At 36.7% G+C, this 20132-nt stretch overlaps 1 long non-coding RNA gene across 1 annotated transcript; it reads left to right on the top strand.

Moving 5' to 3' along the window:
* Positions 1-13342: 13342 nt before the first annotated feature.
* LOC149771925 (uncharacterized) lies at positions 13343-17521 on the top strand. The gene is made up of 3 exons (XR_016418087.1): positions 13343-13546; positions 16290-16348; positions 17035-17521. It is a non-coding gene; the product is annotated as an uncharacterized LOC149771925 (long non-coding RNA).
* The last annotated feature ends 2611 nt before the right edge of the window (positions 17522-20132 follow it).

Below are 20132 nucleotides of genomic sequence, written 5' to 3'. Positions count from 1 at the left end.
TGTGTAGGTTGGTAATCGCGAGTTTATTGCTCTGACCATTACAGGTCCATAATAACTATTGTGTACGATCATCTTATTTATCTAATCGCCGTGACAAATAGTCACTATGATAATCATCAACAAGTTCATCGATAAGTTATCGGTAAACTTTAATATCCATGATACCACCTTGAAATAATCGTCGACAAATATCAGCTGCTTCATTAATTATTTCTGGTGAGCTATTACCAGCTCGTTTTCCTCCTATGAGATCTTCTAACCGTTGTACGTCATCGATGATATTGTTAGGACAAGCAACAAAACCACTTTCAGTAAAACCACTTCCGGTTGCTCCTTCTTCCTCACATGTTGTTTCCGCCTTTTCTCAAAGAGTCTTAAGGGTGATTTTTCCACTATTGCTCTTTTTAGTAGCTCTTCAGACTTTTAAAATTCCGACATCAACTTTTACTGCGGTGAAAAAGATTGTTGTTGTTCTATCTGTTGTTACAGTCGAGGAGATTGTTGCTTATTAATCACTCTATCAAGTCTTCTTATTTCTTCAACAAGTGCATCGAATTTAACATCATCACGTCTGATTTGTTTTTGGTTGTAATATACATGATATACCCATTTAATACAATTGTCATAATTTATGGTTTCATAGCCGGGTTTTAACATTTTAGATTTATCATACACACCAATTAGTATTTTTGCAGGCAAATCACGTTCTTTAGTACTTTTAATATCCTCGATAACCTCTTCGTAAAATGTTTCAATTAATTCAATATTTTCTTTTATTGGTTTAGCTTTAGGTGCAAGTTCTTTTTTCACGTCGGCGACTTCAGTACGAATTTTGCCAATACCTTCAAGCATTTCTTCATCGACAGGTGAAGGTTGAGCTGCAGCTATTTCAGTTGGAAGTTCTCGTAAAATCATTTTTGTTTTCTTGGTTCTTCTTGCTATTTTTTCAGTTTGTTCAGCAGTCTGTTTTGATACTGGAAGAAAATCCTCCTTAATAGCTGTTTCGACTTTTTCAGTAGCTATTATGACGGGTTTAAATAACTGTTCTCTGCCTTGAGCTTCTTGCCGCGCCTGTAGGTTTTTTCTTAATGAGTCTATAACAGGAAGAAATTTTTTAATTGCTTCTAGTGGCTCTCGGGCTAACCTAGCTGTGTGAGATTCAGGATGAACCATATTACGATATAACATAATAATTTAATTACAGCAGCAGAGAGGGCGCGACCTCAAGTTTGGTTCGTTTCGTAATATATTCACGCGCTTGATGAGTTTTCAGTCAGAGAAAAAAACAAACAAAATAAAATGAACTAACCTTTTCGATGGAATCCTCAACGTGGTCAGTTATTTTGATTTAAAGGTCATTCACGTCATTTTAATTTTTTTTTAGGAAGGCTTATTTCAGCATTTGGAACCATTTTTGCTTGGCATGTTCGCCCTCTCTGCTGATATTTTAATATTAATGATTAATCCGATTTTCTTCTGACCCTACCCACTCCAAAATTCATATATATTTTATCCATGTATTGTCAGATGTAAGGTCGTTCAAGTTTGCTAGGCCTGGTGGTAAACGGCTACCTTATGCCGACTGCACAAGGTGTCGATTTATTCGGTAGGCAAATAACTCTGACCCTACACCCCAACTTAAATGTCGAAATATCATAAATCTGATGGGAATGGCCAGAGGAAACTCTGATTAAATAATGACGTGAAGAAGTAATTTTAAGTCCATCTGACAACAAATGTACATTGTCCAACACTCAAATAATGAATACCATGTTAAAAGCAAACCTTACCTGCATAGGATCTAATTGTTGCAAATACCAAATAATACGAACTTATCAAAGACTGATTTTCTGGATAGATAAATTAGATTTCAGGCGTCAGAGGTTTTTTCTATGTCACTAAATTTAGAAGTGTGTGAATTGGGTCTGGGGAATTAATTTTGGCATGTTTTGGTTAGTTGACTTCAAAGTCTTGTGATTCAAACTAAAAATATATATGTCGAAACATTAAAATAATCTAAAGAAGTAACTAAATAATCTAAGAAGGCAAAACGTATAAGTAAACACATTGTTCCCAAAAATTGCTCTAAATGCAAATGTACGTTACTACACGCAATAAAAGAAACAAAATCATAACGACGCTACACGCTGACTACGGACACGAATATACACACAACATACAGTTATCTAATGAGCGATCTATGCCGTTTCAGCGCTCCTGCTCATGAAATCAGCGCCTACGTTCTCGGTTCCTTTCACGCATTTGATCTGCATATGGTACTGCTGTAAAAAGATCGATCATCGCCTCAAGCGTCCATTCGAGAATTTCTCCTGCGTGAGATACACGACGGTTTGGTGGTCGATCTCCATTGTGAACTCCCGCCCGTATAAGTACCGCTCGAACCGTGATATCCTGAACACGATTTCGAAGCATTCCCTTTCTTATATGGAGTAGTTCTTCTCGGCAGAAGACAGTTTCCGACTGCCGTATGCGACTTGAAAAAGCGTCCCCTCGTGCTATTGCAGTTTTACTGCTCCCAGGTCCGTGCCACACGCGTCAGTGCGGAGCACGAAGTCTTTAGACATATCCAGTAGACGGACAACAGCGTCTGATGTCAACATATCCTTCAGCGTTAGGAAAGCGTGCTCACACGCATCCGTCCAAATAACTTTACTGCGGGTCCGTTGCCTGGTAATGTCAGACAACGGCTCCGCAATCGCACTGAAATTGGCCACATACCTCCGTCGGTATCATCGGTGACGATCATGGCGACGACAAAATCGCTGCAGGTCTCTCTTTCTTGGTATCTCTTAAGGTCACTAGTATGATACAGCTTCTCCTTAGTCAGTAGCAGTATCCAATAAGTTTGACCCCCGACCTTCCCGGTTACGACGGCGGCCACCACCAAGAAACTTGCAGCTTGTTGTGATCTTGGGGCAACAGCAACAATACATTGTCCCCTGCTTCATACTGGCGTGGTTTCGCGCTCTTGTTATAATACTTCGCCTGACGCTTGAAGTTCTCCTGTTTGAGGGTACAAACCTATTCCAGTTTGTTTCGCAAATCCGCCACGTACTGATAGGTAGTACGTACCTCTTCGACAGCGTGATCGTCCGTCCACAGATGTCTCAGTACCGCGATGGGACCTAGTACGGTCCTCTCATACAAGAGTTCAAAGTAAGAAAACCCTAACCTGGCTTGTGCTACTTCCCGATATGCTAAAAGCATGGCAGGAATATACCGATCGCAATCTTTGGGACGGCTTTCGCATATCTTCTTAAGCGTGTTCTTCAGAGTCCTGTTAAACAGCTCGACCAGTCCGTTACATTGGTGGTGATACGGTGTAATCGTAAGGTGCTTAATGTACATCAGTCGGTTCACTTCTCTCATCACGCGACCCATGAATTGTGTCCCAAGATCGGTCCGAATCCCGTGGGGCATTCCGACTCTTGACCAAATCCGGAGCAGCTCTTCAGCGACGGTTTCCGAATACATGTTACACAACGCGACAGGCTCCGGATAGCGTGTAGTGTAACCTACGACCGTTAAAATATACCAATTTTCTTGTGCCGAGGCGAATTTTATCGGTTCGATCAAATCCATCGCGACGAGTCGAAATGATTCATCGATGAGGGATGTACTCCCCAAGGGGACAGGTCGATGATCCGTTTCCGGTACCATTCTCTGACACTTGTCGCAGGAGAGACAGAACCGCTTAACATCTCATTGTATCCCTCGCCAGTAGAATAGCTTGACAAGACGATTATTCGTCTTGGCAATTCACATGTGTCCTCCCATGAGACTTTCATGCGTGAGTTTCAACACTTCACCTCGCTTCTCCTTGGGCACGACGACTTGCTTGAAGTGTTCGTGTCCTTTCCTGGCGTGGTGATAAAAGATCCCTTTCTTGTATACGAATTTCAACGCGCCATTCTGAGTTTCACTCTACGTTCCTGCTGAAGTACATTTATGCAACTGCGTTAGAGTTGCGTCTTCCTGCTGCAGCTTCCTCAACTCGGCCGGAAGTACGTTGCTGAACGGTGTTGACGTAACTTCCATCGGTGTTGGTTTTGTCTGACGACTCTTGGACCTAGTTTCCACAGCACTGACCGGTGTCGGTATGCATGTTTTGGGCTTCGGTTGCAGCCACTCGTCACGACATCTCACTGGCAACGAGTCACGCGCGCTGTTCTCGTATTGGACCTCAATTACCTCCCCTGCGTAGTCCTCGGGCTTCGCGTATTTCTTGTCAACAAGGACGGGAACGCTACACCCAGTGTTGTACAAGAGGGTGGCACCTTCTCCGCTGAAGTTGTTGACACGAGGTTTGCTGGTTTACAGCTTGCCTCCGTCTCGTACTTCTTCATAGATATGGCATTCACCTGGGTCTGCCTGCCCTTGAGACAGTCCCTTGCAAATATCCTTGAGCGCTTGCAGTTGTTGCACGGTGGCGACATCGCCGTCCTTCCCGACGGCCTGATGGTTACGGACAGCCGGCTCTCCCTCAACCACACGGCGCGACTCTGTGGGTCGGGGTCGGTCCGTACCCACAGAAACTCTACTCTTCGAGTATGCCTGCTCGTATATTTTAACCATGCTTACGATCTCATCTGTTTCACAATAACCCGTGTGTATTCTGATTTTTTAATAATTCAATCTACAGTTCAGAATCTGTCTTATTTTACATAAATACCTGCCAGACATGTGTTAGTTGCTCTATTCCTCAGAACTGACAGATAATATTATTCTGGAAGATTTGCTAAATTGGTTATTTCTCAACAGATGTTAACGTTTGAAGATGGCTTTCTTCATTTTTCATCCAGGTGCATGTGTCATTCCTGGGAAAAGGATTAAGTAAAGTCAACATATAGAATCATTACAGAAAGTCCGCATACGGGATCACTATGGAAAGTCTGCATATCGGATCTCTAGCCAATAACACACTAGTTGTTTCATGGAAAACTCCTCCTGAATGGCACACAGTAGCTTTCTTCTACGGCGCTTACAAGATCTAGCTAATCAAAGCTGATTTTCAACGGCGTATAAACGCGATAACAGGACGATATTCAAAAATCACAATAACTGTTTCATAGCAGTTGCTCAGTTCGACTGGGGAACAAACCGAGGATACTTCTCTAGATCATGAAATGTAGCAACTGGCATTTTTAACATTACATCGATGATTGATATAAATTTCACGTGAGAATGCCGTCGATGGAAGTGTATCATTGGGGACGGCCGAAAGTAATTTGAGTAGGATTACAAAATTGTGTTCCAAAGCCATTTACCAATCAATGCTGACCGCAGATGAATGAGTCGTGAGTTGGCTGAGCTCATGCTTCAGCTCAGAAAATATACAATAAGGACGTCAGAGTGTAACAAATAACAATTTGTTGTAATCAAACAAACAATCGTAATAATTACTGCTATTATCAAGTGGTCAGTCTCTGAAAAATGAATTTCTTTGCGTATTGGGACAAGCTGGCTTAAGTATGGCCGAGAGAAGTCCAGTCTTTCGGCATGAGGTCTTCCTTGAGATTACAGACACATAAAAGTGATAATGAAAGATTCAACTGTACAAGACCAGACTGACCGATCTAATACCCATGCATTTTATTTACGGCATCTGAATGATGAATGTGGATGAGTGTTGCAGAATAGAAACCGAGTGGGTTTTGGACCAAACGAACAATACAAACACAATGTGTGAGAGATGGAAATTTATGAAATGAATTAATAAAGAAAAATATACGGTGAATAAATACAGCGATTCTCTCACGCTCTCAACATACGATTGACCCAATCACTCTAAACAAAAATTGACACATTGAAAATAAACCAAATAAAATATGAATTCAATATGAAATACAGATCCAAGAAACCTCATGGACTGCAGATACGTTTTAAATAATAGTATGCACTATGAGAGAGATTCACATAATCTCACGTATGGTACTACGAATAGGATTCAAAATAAGGTCAAGGTATTCAAATGTGTTTTAAATAATGTTATGCACTATGAGAGAGATTCACATGATCTCAAGGAATACTACTAATAAGATTTAAATAATCTTATGTAAATAAAAATGTACCCAGTTGAAACAACAATTGGTACACACATATGCTTCTTGACCCTTGTACAGTCGTACGATTCATGAACTGATGAACCGCACAGTTTCACCGAGTCCTTGGGTTGGCCCACATCTTTATCGGCCGCTCGCACCCTTCACGCATTCACCACATGTACAATCATACGTATACACACGTACAGACAGCATACAACACCCTTGAATTCGCTACGTCTACGTCCGTGGCTCCACCACATGTACAGACATACATACATACACATACACATACATACGTATCGACAGCACGCAGCCCTAAATGCTCTGGAAACTGCAGACAGCTCTAAACAGCTTTAGACAGCTCTAGACAGCTCTAGTCTGCTCTTGTCAGCTCTAGTCATAGTCAGCTACAATAAAACCAAACTGGTCATAATAATGAGTTCTGAAAAATCTATAGATATATGCTACTACATTAAACTTTAATAGCAACTTGTAAGTCAAAGTTCACAACGTTTCAAATGTGCGTTGTTATAAATGCATCATTACACGATATGACATTACAAACTGAATAAGCTTCGCATATCAAATGAAATACAAATTTTACACTTACCCCTATGGCTGGAGAACACAATGGAGAGCGTACACACCTTGACGAGATCCAAAACGACCAGTGTGTCGGTAAGAAATTGATCTTCCTTGAATCCATTGGAGAGTGAATAAAAGTCAGGGTAATATACCCGTGCATATCATGCTTTTAATGTCCTTCGTTGCAAGTAATTTCCGGCGAGGTACATGATAGTACAGTCGCTTACCTGGAAAAACACTTATTCACCCTAGATAACGTTTTTTGCCTAATTCTGTGACAGTGAGAAATGAATAACACTTAAGGGTTGATGTTCGTCTGGGCTAATATAACCATCATATTGTTTCTACGCGTACATGTGTGACAGCAGTAGCAAACTCCGGGAGAATGTTCGCATATAAATTTTTACACATCCCATACCACTTCGCTTCTGCTGTCCACCAAGCCCAATGGATAATTTAAAAATGGGATGCCAAGGTGCTCCCTCCTTTGCTGTTCTTTAATAACACAATGACCACATATGGATCCATTCAAGCGAGTTTGCGTCGGTATAGTTGAAGATAATAGTAGCAGACAACTTGATCTTCCTCGGGTTAAATGATAATCACATTCAAGTGGTGCTGAAGGTCGATATCACTTCAAATACTATACTTAATTAGGTGTCACCAGATTGCCAGGTCGTGTTGTTAATTCCCTGTTAACAATGTCGGTTGCACGTGTTTGTGTCACTATCAATTCAAGTTTTGTTCGCATGAAGACCCTACTAAATTGTACGAATGATTTTACCAGCGCTAGTAATTCTAAATTGGTTAATGCACGTGTAGCCTCCCACTTCATTGAAGCCCTCTGCCGGACTGAATTAGACTACTTGTCTCTGGTAATAATCAAATTCCTTTTGCAAGGAATGGAAATATTCCACCGGACATTTGCATGAGCATCACCTCTGACTTGAACAATTTTAATGTCACAGAATTGTTATTTCATTTGGATACATAATATTGTTTGATTCTGTTCTGGCCAACCACACTGAACCAATTCCATTTAATCGTTTTGAGGAAAGTTTCAATGTGACCCTCCAGATTATTTTGCTCGCGTTTATCATTTTTGCAAACTGATTTGCACTAAGGCGACCTTTAGTTCATGATTTAAATTTTTATTTAAATACGTAACAGCTTCAATTGTTCTCCAACGGGTGATTCAAAGCCTACATTCGTCTTTCCTTACTCTCCAACAAATGAGTCTTGTCAGAAAGAATTAAATCAATACATTTAATCGCCATAGACACTATTGAATGAGTGCAATATACGTGTAGCCACCTGTGACGGGTTTAGAGGTGCCGATTTTGTTGTCAAGAACAGGCAAGCAAAAAATAAAAGAAAATACATGTCGACAACTGATTGCCTAAACAACCCCATCTGTTCCATACAAAAATAATAAATTGGGTGTAATGTGTGAGACTCTTGCTGAAATTTTTTTAAACCGAGTGGAGTTTTCGATGTCTGTCCATACAAACTTGCTTATTGTGATATGTTCGAGCTGTTTGATTCTCCGCATAATTAAGCAAACTTTCTTCACTGTTTCCTGATGACCTTTAAACCGGAAGATAATGTGACTGGGTGTTTTGCTCTAAAAGTAACATTGCGAACATCTCTTCAAAACCCACATATGTGACTGGGATTAATTACAAACGAATACTTCAATTAGTTGTAATAAATGCTGTCTAAATCAATGGTTATAATAGGCAACTGCCCTAGGGACTACGGTGGTTGTTTTGTACGTGCTATGATCTGCATAGTGAGAAGCAGCCTTGAAAAACACCATAGTTGGACCGGTTGATCTCGCATAATCATCGCTCTATTTATCAATCTAGCGTGGCCAAGAATTGTCGTTGCAACGTCACCGGTGTCTAAAATGAATTCGACTTCCTTTCTTTCGGCGGAATAACTTTATCACCACTATGATTCTGATGTTAACGGGTCCAAAATGGGCAATAAATGGATAATCGGTATTATGGTTTTGTACAAGTTTCCCTCAATTTCTAAGAAGGCCTCGCTTGGATCATAATAACCTAGACGTGTCTTGTACTTGTAATTCTCATTTTTGTTGGTCAGGGACCCTAGCTGTGTATGATTAATACCAAAAATATATTTTGCATCAATTCAGCCACACACTGAGACGCCACATAAAAAGCGAGACCTAATGTATAATAGAATTGATCCATTGTTCATACATTATAGGTTTTCTCTTACATACTTAGAGTGCTCTGCATCCAGAGACACTTCCCATACACAAATTTCCAATAGCAGTTCCCGCTTTTCATTACGTAGCGGCTTCTCAATCATACAGTCTTGTAAAGCGGCTTGCATAATAATTTTACATTCATCGGCCGCCATTGTTTCTATCGATGGTAGAGTAATCGGTTTTGATGGCGTGCGAGTCACTAATCGTCGTAGTCAATATTGAATAGACTAAGCTGCTTACAATCTCATACCTTTTTGATCGATCCACATCAACATTTTTGATGCTATCAGCAACTCGTATTGTGCCCTGTTTAGCGATCGATGCAATGTGTGATGATAAGGTCGCAAGTACATTTGATGCTCCCTGATATTCTACGAACATCGTCAAAGCCAGTTCCGAAAAAATTCGCAAAACATGGTGACATCGCGTTTACAACACGCACTGATATCACCTGTCATTTTATTAAATATCATGGCGATCTCTAATATATCGTTGTAGCGTTAAGGGTCACCACAAAGACCTACAATGTGTCCGACCTGATCCAAAGTGGTAAACTGAATATATATCAGCCGATTACTAAAACAGGCAATATACTCCGGCGACGCGGAAGTAATCGATATAAATAATATGTTTCCAAAGTTGGTGAAAACTGAACCAGTATGCAATCCTGAACAGCAACGTCTGTTGTTTAAGACCCTTTTTCCTAACTGCCACTGAGCATCGTTGAGGTAATTCTGACAATGTCGGGCGCTATATGATATCCCATGCGTAAAAATCCTTTGCTCTCTGTACAGTTGTCTGACCAACCTAAAACTGATATTACTGACGAGCCTTTAATGTCATATGGTGCTGAATCCATTGAAATAAAAGAGCTGAACGTGGCTCATTGGCAGGTATATAAAGCTTAGGCTTCTTTCTGTCAACAATTTGATACTCCTTCGTAGAATTTGTTTATGGATCGTTTGCATGTCTCACCTATGTCTGATTATAACAGTTATTTGCACCAAGACCGCCAAATGGTTGTAGTCGGATATTAAGAAAATCGTAATCAACTCTAAGTCACGATTATGAGATCTCAAATATGCGCGATTCACCAGGGTAACAGGTGTAGGAAAAGTCAATTTAACTCGGGGGTTTGTTGTTCATGAGATTGAGCACATCGAGGACATGCTTTGGATTGTATGCACATATTTCATGCAAAACACGAAGCCTTTCCAAGCGAAGCATTTCAGTTGCCTCAGAAATCATAATCCGTGTCTGAATGTTTTTCTGTCCAAGATAGCATTGGTGACTAATCGCTGACAAATCGATACGACCAAATTGATGATACTTGTTGCGCTGAACCGGCATGAGCTGACTGAATAACTGGTTCCAATCGATCAGCAAAGTTGTTAGGCTCACTTAGTTCACCAATACCGTTTCCTTTGTTTGGTCTTGCTTTCGCCACCTTTTCCTTTTAGGAATTGTATTAACTCATATGCACGTTGTTATGTTATATAAATATTGTTGTTGTTCTGCATATGCTTTTTATGCTTACATGTCTGTATATCCAGGTCCGTGTGTAGATGTTACTTCTGTACGTGTTTCAGTGGCTTGTTAAGATGCTTCTGAACTAGGACTTTCTTTCATCATGCGTAATTGTTTTATAAAACCTTTCATCAGTTCAATTTTTTAGCTCGAGATCCAGTACACATTTTCTTATAACAATGAAACAGCTCACCAGAGGCTTTTTTAAATCTTCAAATCCAGTATGTTAACTGTATACCTCCTTGGTCCATGCATAGTTTAATATTCCGAGCCGGTTGTTTGATCACTAAATATTTCAACCCGGGGTATGCCTAAAAGAAAAACACTGATGGGATTTTCAAAGATCTACCTGACACTGTATTCATCATAATGTTATTTTGGTATTTTCATAACTGACTCGTATGTTGATAGTGTTGGATGATTTTGGAGTCATTTTTCAATGGCTCGCTCTTCTGTCATCTTGCAAATGTTTCTGACGTTTTCTTTGACTTCCTTATTGACCTATGTAATAGTGTCCACAAATGCACTTGTTGTAGTGTCTACATAACTTATCATGTTGTATATATGCCAATCTCTTAGATATCTTCACTGTCATACAGCAAGCAGGATATACAACTCTAAGCTATAGCTAAATTTTGCAAAGGCCACCCCATCCAAAGATAAAATGTCTTATTGTCTGAAGATTTCATACATTTTATTGTTAACATAATGCCAATAGGTAACCATAGATGTTCAGTGTGCATTTGGTTTACTACATCAAACTAGTACAGATTTTTGTTTTATAAATGGGGCCCAGATGTATGCGTTTTTATGGGTACACCGCTAGGATGTTGATTCTTATACACATCTCGATACAAATTGTTTTTCCATCGACCTCAATGTTAACGTTTGGTGAAATAAATATACATTATATCCTACTACAGCATGCACGTCACATACTGTCGTATTCAATAATGTTAGACTGTAAATTTTACAAGAACAAAATCAATTACTTCATTGCTTGTAAGAGAGATAACTCTTATGGAACTAAACAGTGGTACAGGATATGCAGTTTGATTATGTGTAACAGATGTTCGAAAAGTCATAAAAAAAATATTAAATATGGTCTAGATATAATTAAAATATTTTCTCACGTTGACATTAATAATAATGAAGTGAAAGGTCAATCTACTCATTAGCATCTTCAGAAAGTATAACGCTTGTAAAATAAAGGGCTTCATATTTGTTTAGTAGACACGGAAGAATATAACATCATGGAGAGGTGGACAAGACACAATATTATTATTAAGTATACGTTTTCAGCACCTTACATTGATTGCAGATACACGAGGTCACTAATCCCCAGTCTTTGCGCAAAGGTACCTACCCATCCTCTTTGTAACACCAATAAGAAGCTTGCCGCCTCTGTCTAGTGATACAATTTATACAATAAGCTAGACTGAATAGATCACATCTTTTAACAGTTACGTTGAACTGGTGTAAAATTTGGAGAATACAATACAGCAAAATGACATGGACAAACAAGTATAACGAATCAAATGTAGTTAAAAAATCTTGAAACAATGAAATAATGCATATAAAATGGAAATGTAGTCTATAAAAAAGGAATAAAAGAGACAAAGCGAAACATATGGAAAAGGACAAGCAGAAGTTTGAACTCCTTGCTGTGTATAATTGTGGAGACAGTGCCCCATGTATCCAGGGGTAGTCCCAAGGAACCTGTACTATAACATCCCTTAGAAGCAACAAACCTTCAGGTGATGCAGTGTCCATTCCCGCCTGAGCGAAAAGAGGGAAAAAGTTAGTTCATATAGAGCCATATAATTTTAAATGGTCCTGCAGATGACATTAACTATAATGGGCATTGTGTTAGGCTCACAAATACCCAAATCAAACAAAAAGGCCGATCTTGTGACCTAAGTGGTAAGAGCGTCCGCCTCGCATGCGATAGGTTGCGGGTTCGAAACTCAGCCAAGTCATACCAAAGACATATAATAATGGTACCAGCAGCTGCACCGCTTGACGCTCAGCATTAAGAGATTAGTGTTAGGATTGGTCAGTCTGGTGTCTGGATTATGTGACTGGATGGGACATGATTCTACATGTCTGAGGCATGATTATCAGTGCTAGATATCACAATAAACTGCCACACTGCAGACATCATAGCGATATTGCTGAAAATTATTTAAAGCTCCGTTAAAAATCCAAATCACACAAACACTCACATACACAGACGCACACATACATACACGCACCAAACAAAATCTTTTTCAGATTTGAAACTATTTAAGCTGTACTGTGAAAAATTACTAAATCAGTTGTACTTACATTTGCATCAAGATTGACAGCTAATATAATATTTTATAAGTTAAATTTTAGGTTAATTCTTGTCATTGCTTTCATAAACTATTACTGAAAATGTGAGTTTTTAATTCTTGAAATGGACTTAAGATGGAAAGGTGTATAACTTTATGATATAAATAAGGTATCATATTTTTATTTCCTCCGATATATTATCTAAGTAATATTCATTAGTTCATGAAAAGATGTATTAACGTGCATGCAATTAAATTATCCAAAAGTCGTTTATTGCTAACGCATGATCCTAAAATTCAGACTTCTGTATGCAGTGAAAATGTTAAAGTGATTTAAGTTTGTCCACTCAGATGTGAAGGCTCATCATAACGGATAGTTCATGTATTCATTAATAGCGGCATGTTGAATGCAGCCTTCCTTAAACACGTAAACATTATATTATATCCCATGCCATTTCAGATTCTTGTGATGTGACGCCATATATACGAGACAATATAATTTAAGCTCCTCCCTCGTGCGGTTGCTCAATTGGTACCATTTTACGTTGACGTAGCGTTGCAAGCAAACAGTGAATAATTACACCAGTATTTTCAATGACAATTGAAAATAGCGATTGGTGTGCTTAGAAGGTAGGCTTTATATATTTAGAGACGTACCGAGCTGGGTATACAAGTATTTTACTCATCAGTGAGAGCTAGCACTAAGCATTATATCGAAAACTAATTTGTATTTCGGGGCACATTTATAGGCTAGTATCACAAAGTATAACCATTTTCGGACAAAACTTGCAGTAATCATTTGAAAACATCTACAGGTATGTAATCTTTCCTTTATTAAAAGCTCTCAAACATTATGTTTAATGATAGGTTATGAGACCAAGAGAGCAGATGTAGTTATGTCTTTTTGCGTTGTTCATAAAAAATGTTTATTTCTAATTTTTACGTATGATTTTATTTCTTAAATGATTGCAGATATTCCATTGACGTTAACATGATTTAATTAAGGTTTTGATCCACATATTTGACTTAGAACAATGCTGATAACGAACTGCATCTATAATATGTACAGCACAGAGTATTACCCATATCCAGGCATAAGTCATTAACTAAAGATTTATTTTTATCCCATTTTACGTTCTTGCTTCAACTGATGAGATTGTCTACATCACACTTTCACATAGAGTTTAATGGCAAAGTCATTATTATCAACGGGATTTTTAACATTTTCGTATATTATTTTTAAGTCAAATTGAGTCTTCTTTCAGTGTATACTATACATATATATACAATTTGCATAATCTACTTAAACGTGCCAATTATGTATTATACGAAACAGAGAAACATATGTAGGAATATTATACTTTAAAATATATTTTTATATTATAAATCAGCATGTAATAGCTTGTTGAAACAAATAATTTTATTTTTCTCTTTAACAAATAAATTATATAATTGGTGTTGTTTTCTAGGTTAGTAAGAAACTCTTCCGAAAGCTTAAATTAAACGAAATCATCAATAAGAACTTAATTGAGATTTAAGAAATGTATCATCGACTTTGATCATTAAAAATATGCATACAACCTCTGTCGATTTTAAGCTAACTAAACCACTAATTTCAACCGTTACTAGAATATTTCGTAAACAACTGTTTATACCATATATTTTGCATCTGCCTTTACCCATCATGCATTATACATCACCGTTTAAATTAAAGGAAAATCTTGACAACATATTTTCCCACGTTCTGATACAGCATTGAGATTACGTATAAGCCAAACATTTTGAAAAGCCTTAAGCAATTTCCCTGCAATAATGACATTGTATATCAACTTCGTTTCATGAAATATTCTCATTGTTGTCATAAACAAGTACTGAAAATGGGAATATGTACCTCTTAAAATGTTCATACGGTGTAAAGGAGATAACTGAATGATATACATAATATGTGGTATTTGTGTTTCCTTCAAATATATTATCTAAGCTATTAGTTCAAGAAAAGATGTAGCAAGGTGCATGCAATTAAATTATCCAAAAGTAATGTTTTGATAACACACGAACCAAAAGAACAGGCTTATATCTGTAGTGAAGACGTTAAGAGTGATTTAAATTTGTCCACTGAGATGTGGAGGCTCTTCATATTGGATAGTTCATGTCCTCTGGAAGAGCGGTATGTAGAATGCAGCCTTCCGTAAACATGATATTATTTTCGGATTCTTGAAGTTTCATAAAGTTTGCAAAACAATACACATTAAGCTCCTCCCTCATGGGGTTGTTCAATTGGTACCTTATGTACCATTAAGTGTGTTTCAATCTGTCAGCAAACATCGCATAATGACATCATTGTTATTAATGACAACCAAATAAAATGCTTGGCGTTCTTAGGAAGGTAGGCCTTATCTATTTCCCGGGTAAACTAGTATTGTATTCATTAGTGAGAGTTACTACTAAACATTATTTCAAAAGCTAATTTGTATTCGAGACACATTTAAAGGCTAGTATCACAAAGTATACCATTATTCTGAGAACACTTGCAGTAATCATTTGGAAACATATACAAGTATGTGATCGTTTCTTTATTAAAAACGCTCAAACAATTTGTTTAATAATAGGTTATGAGACTATCGGAGTCGATATTGTTATGTCCTTCTGCGTCGTTCTTTCAAAATTATATTTCTGAATTTTACTTGTCACTTTTGTTTCTCATACAGAAAAGCAGTTGTAGAATCCTGAATTCATGGCAAGCCTGTAATTAATGATTTTAAACATGAAGGTCTGGAAAACGGGAAACAATCTACAAGCAGGCGTCGCACGTGTATGAATAAGCACAGGAAATTAAACATAGAAATTGGTCCAACCCTAATTTAATTACATCGATATATCGGGTCCTGATGTTTTACATTAGTTGTAAGAATAGTTAAATATGTAACAATAATTTTGATTAAAAGGTATTTTAAAATTTAACAAAGTCCTGTGAATAAACAAACCGTCAAACACATTGACCTCGCATTAATTGATTATAAAACAGCTAATATAGTCAACTAACAATATAAATTGTTGAGAATATTGTCTTGGGTTTGGGTGACACTAAATATTGAAAGTCTATCTCGTTAGCATCGATTCGTCTTGTCAGATATATCCAATACCAACATGAATCGACAAAAGGAACACAGGCACAGACTGCAATGTACGTTCAAATTATAATATATGAATAGTCCACCCTGGTGGAAGGATTAACAAATTAATATGTTGTTTAAACAACAACACAATCCATAGCAAGTGATGGAGATCGACAACTCTTCATCTGAAAACTTATAAACCTTTCATAAAAATTTATGTTAAAGAAACATTAGGTGTAATCTTCATGCCGATTCATGTCGGATTACATTCGAAATTAAACATTTTAAAGGTCATTTTAGTCTGTAATAGTGTCTTTTACAATTGTCAGCAATTCAACAACAGAGAAATATATCTACTCTATTACTGTAAATGTTGGCAATAGTACATTTCAAAGTACATTTCTTTTGTATATTTTTATCATGATACTTACTTTTGACCTAGAAACTGAAGAGCTTCTTCTTCTAATAGGAATTACCGGACTATTCGGAGTCCACAGTCATGTAAGTACTTAAACTTGCTTCATATTAATTATCTAGTCATCAATGGAAATGTTTGTGTATTCGTACGTACTGAATCGAATGCAAGTGAGTCAATAGAGGTCGTAAATGGTATGATGAGTAATACAACATGAATCGATTTTAGTCAATGCATTTGTTATCTGAAACATCGACTACTTGGTAAACGAAATAGATAAAAGTTTAAGGACTATAATCTGATACATCATTTTAAGTTTTATAAATTACTTCGTTTATAAGTTTAATTCCAACGCTTGCACGAAATTTAGATGCAATTCGTAAGGAAACATTCTTAAGATAAATCTTTGAACGTAAAGAGTCTTCCAGAGACAAGAATTTTAAAGTAAATTCACGTACGTTTTGTATGAGTTTAGCTCGTATTATTTTACAATAAAGTGCATCATCAACAATTTATTGATTCATTGCATATATATATATATATATATATATATATATATATATATATATATATATATATATATATATACAATGGTGGAAGAATAAATCTCTATATCACAATATTTCCACCATATATCTGATTCAATACCTCGTGATAACAATGGTCCCATTGATCGTTACGTACCTACCTCAATAGGAGCAATAAGATCAATATAAGGAATTTACATTTCACTGTTTTTGAAATAATGAACACTTTTACCTTCATTAATCAGGGCAAGCACTCAACTGGATCAGAAGATTAAAGAGCGGGAACATCTTGAATCCACGATTAAAAAAAAGAAAAGGAAAAATATAATTTGGTTCAGCTTAGCCACTTTTATGACTGGCATAGCTTTTTGGCCTGGTTCGTGGAAATTTACACAGGCATTGCTCTTAATCGTACCAGCATTTGTGAGGGAGAAGCGCATTGAAGACGTGAACTCTGAAAATCAACAATCTCAATGAATCCCACTTTAATTGCTGAGAATATCTGCCTCTAAAATCCAACGATGACGAATGCGCCCGTTTATACATTGACGTTCAAATGTGAAGGTTATACAAATTTCATTAAACGGCACCCTATGCAGCGCTTTTGATTTTAAACCTAAGTTGCGGTGTCTTTAAAGCCTCTGTGTCAGGCGTAACCTTCAAATGTGAAGGTTATATTCCTCATTCGACATATTCTACAACTCATTTTCTAAATAAATACATTATATACTCTGTTATACATTACTTATTATTATGTGCTTAAACTATCGTATTTAAGACGATGGAGTTAGATTTTCTACAATCCCTAACAGAGAAAGACTTTTAAATATGAATGCATTGTCTGCTACGTATGTAGGACCCAAAAAGATGGAGAAACGCAAGATTGAATTATTAGAATAAATCTCCAGAAATCAGACAGACAAACTAATAAAGGGAGAAAAAAAAGAATTATGATAAATCTCGAGGTGGCAGAAATATTTATACAAAAATAAAAGATGATTGCCGAATAGTACATAATATGCGGTAGAACTTATGAAGTACCCCAATTTATTATTGTTATTTCTGAGCAACTTTATCAATACCATAAGTATTGATTCTACGCCATCTTTTGTTTAAGTTAAATAAAATCCAGATGTCTGTATATAAAATCCTTAGCGTAACTTAGAGACATTTAATTATATTTTCTACATTGCTCAGATGTTTTAAAATTTATTGGAAACAGTGACTGCATATACATTTTCTGTTACAGTATATAGTAACCATTGACCTTTAATGGAAGATTCTTGTAATTATCTAGGAAACCATAATATTACTTGGCCATGTAATACTAACATTCCTTGTAATTTCGCGAAGTTACTTTTAACGGAATGGCGACTGAAAAAGATTATTTAGAAGAATAACTTAATATGATTTGAGTGCTCTAACTAGATTGTGTCTATAAAAGGGTTATGCACATTAATGTTTTTCACAAAGAATAGGTTTAAGCATAATTATTTCCTTATTTGACAAATGATTCATTAATATTGTCTGATAGTGTGAATGGGCAATCTGGCCATATGCCAGCGTCATAGTCACCGAATGTTAGGTTTTCTGATACTCTTCTTAAAACCACGTATACAATAAGGATTGGTTCAGTCGATATATCGCTAGAAAATGTTTCATCAGCATTAAAACAGGTTATCAATCATTTTATATAGTCCCTATTTATAACATTAGTGTCAGCATCTATATAATTTCCGTTATTTTCATTGCTAAATATACATCTTTATTTCCCCAGAAGGTTTTTCACTTACATCGAACTAATACAAATGTACATCTCATCACACACACGTTCCTTAGAATGAATATTAGGATTATCACCGATATGCATAAAAAAAATGGTTGCTGATATGATACAATATTTCTGACTTATACCCATGTTGACAAGTCTCATCCGAAGTTTGCTTTTGATTAAAACAAATAAGCGTTCTCCAAGTTAGCATAGCATTTTGCACCGTATTACGAAAATCATGAACATGGAGTCCACACAACACTACATAGAGAGGTTAAAACAAGCTCGGAAAATCTTTTCGTCGCTATTTGAATAGACAGTTCCATGTCATATTCAAATGATGTCTTATAACTCGATAATCGAAGATGAGCGTCATCTTGTAATAGCACCATGACTAATGTTGCTGTTCAAAGTTTCTTGGTATATTTCTTAGGAATGATTGAATACTCCGATTGCTGGATATTAGCAAGGGTAATTTCCTTTCATTGTTTATTTCTGTAATGGAAGAGATATAGAAATCCCACATTGAATGATAATTTTTAATTAATTTCAATATATTATAATTTTGCATATTAATAAATTATAAACAAAACATTGACTGCGTTTCTCGAACATTTGCATGTGTTTCCAGTGGCGTTTGGTTATAGACTTACGTTACAGACGACTACTAATATTCTTTATTCAAATATGTGACCTGATTGTAACACAATATAGTAGAAACATTCAGTCGGAGCATTAGACAGAGCATAGTTAATGGAAACTCTCTCGTTTTACTTTGCAATGTCTTCTTATACGAGGCATGCTATCAGTGGTACATTTCAAGTAGAATTTCAGAGGTTTTAATTAGGGTCAAACTGCAAATATTGTATTGGATACATGTTCAAAGTATTTTTACACGACTCTCGCACGACACCTTGTGATCATCTTATAATTGAATGAAGTAAAATGCATGTTCAGATTTACTGAACAGTTTATTACGTACCGTTTAGGACCATAGCAAATGCTTTTGTCGAGCAAAAGAAACCTGGACTAGAATCCACACAAAGACCAAAATCCATTCATTCCAGTTCAAATGGAAAACTTGTTGCAATGCGCATTCATTCACAATATGACTCCAAATTTCAATTTTAAGTAGACAGAAACGCCATTTTCTTTACAAACTGATGTCTAGCGCGCAACTAAGTTAAAATTTATCTGGGCGGAGTTATTAATAATGTTGCTGTTGTGTAATGATGAATCTGCGCTTGTGTATTTAGTTTTGGAATACGGCATACATTAATTTACTTTCTTTCTTGTAGTGTATTTTGTTTATATAATTAAGCCTTAGGTAGAATAAGAAAATGAGCATATAATACAAAGGTTACTGCGTTTGTATGGGAAAATATGAACTCGTTTTATTGGATGGATATGCTGCACTCCCAAGGTCGTGCAGTATTACATCCGAAAAACTCGTTTATATTTTCCCCTACAAATGCAGTAATCTATAAATACAAATGCGACCATATTTTTATTATATACACATTTTCTTTTTCTAGTTAATGATTATCAATAAAATCAGTACACTACAAGAAG

Source organism: Sinohyriopsis cumingii, unplaced genomic scaffold, assembly GCF_028554795.1.
Source record: "Sinohyriopsis cumingii isolate HCF-2022 unplaced genomic scaffold, ASM2855479v2 utg001578l, whole genome shotgun sequence".
Classification (NCBI taxonomy): Eukaryota; Metazoa; Mollusca; class Bivalvia; order Unionida; family Unionidae; genus Sinohyriopsis; species Sinohyriopsis cumingii.
This window is presented reverse-complemented; position numbering and strand designations above follow the sequence as displayed.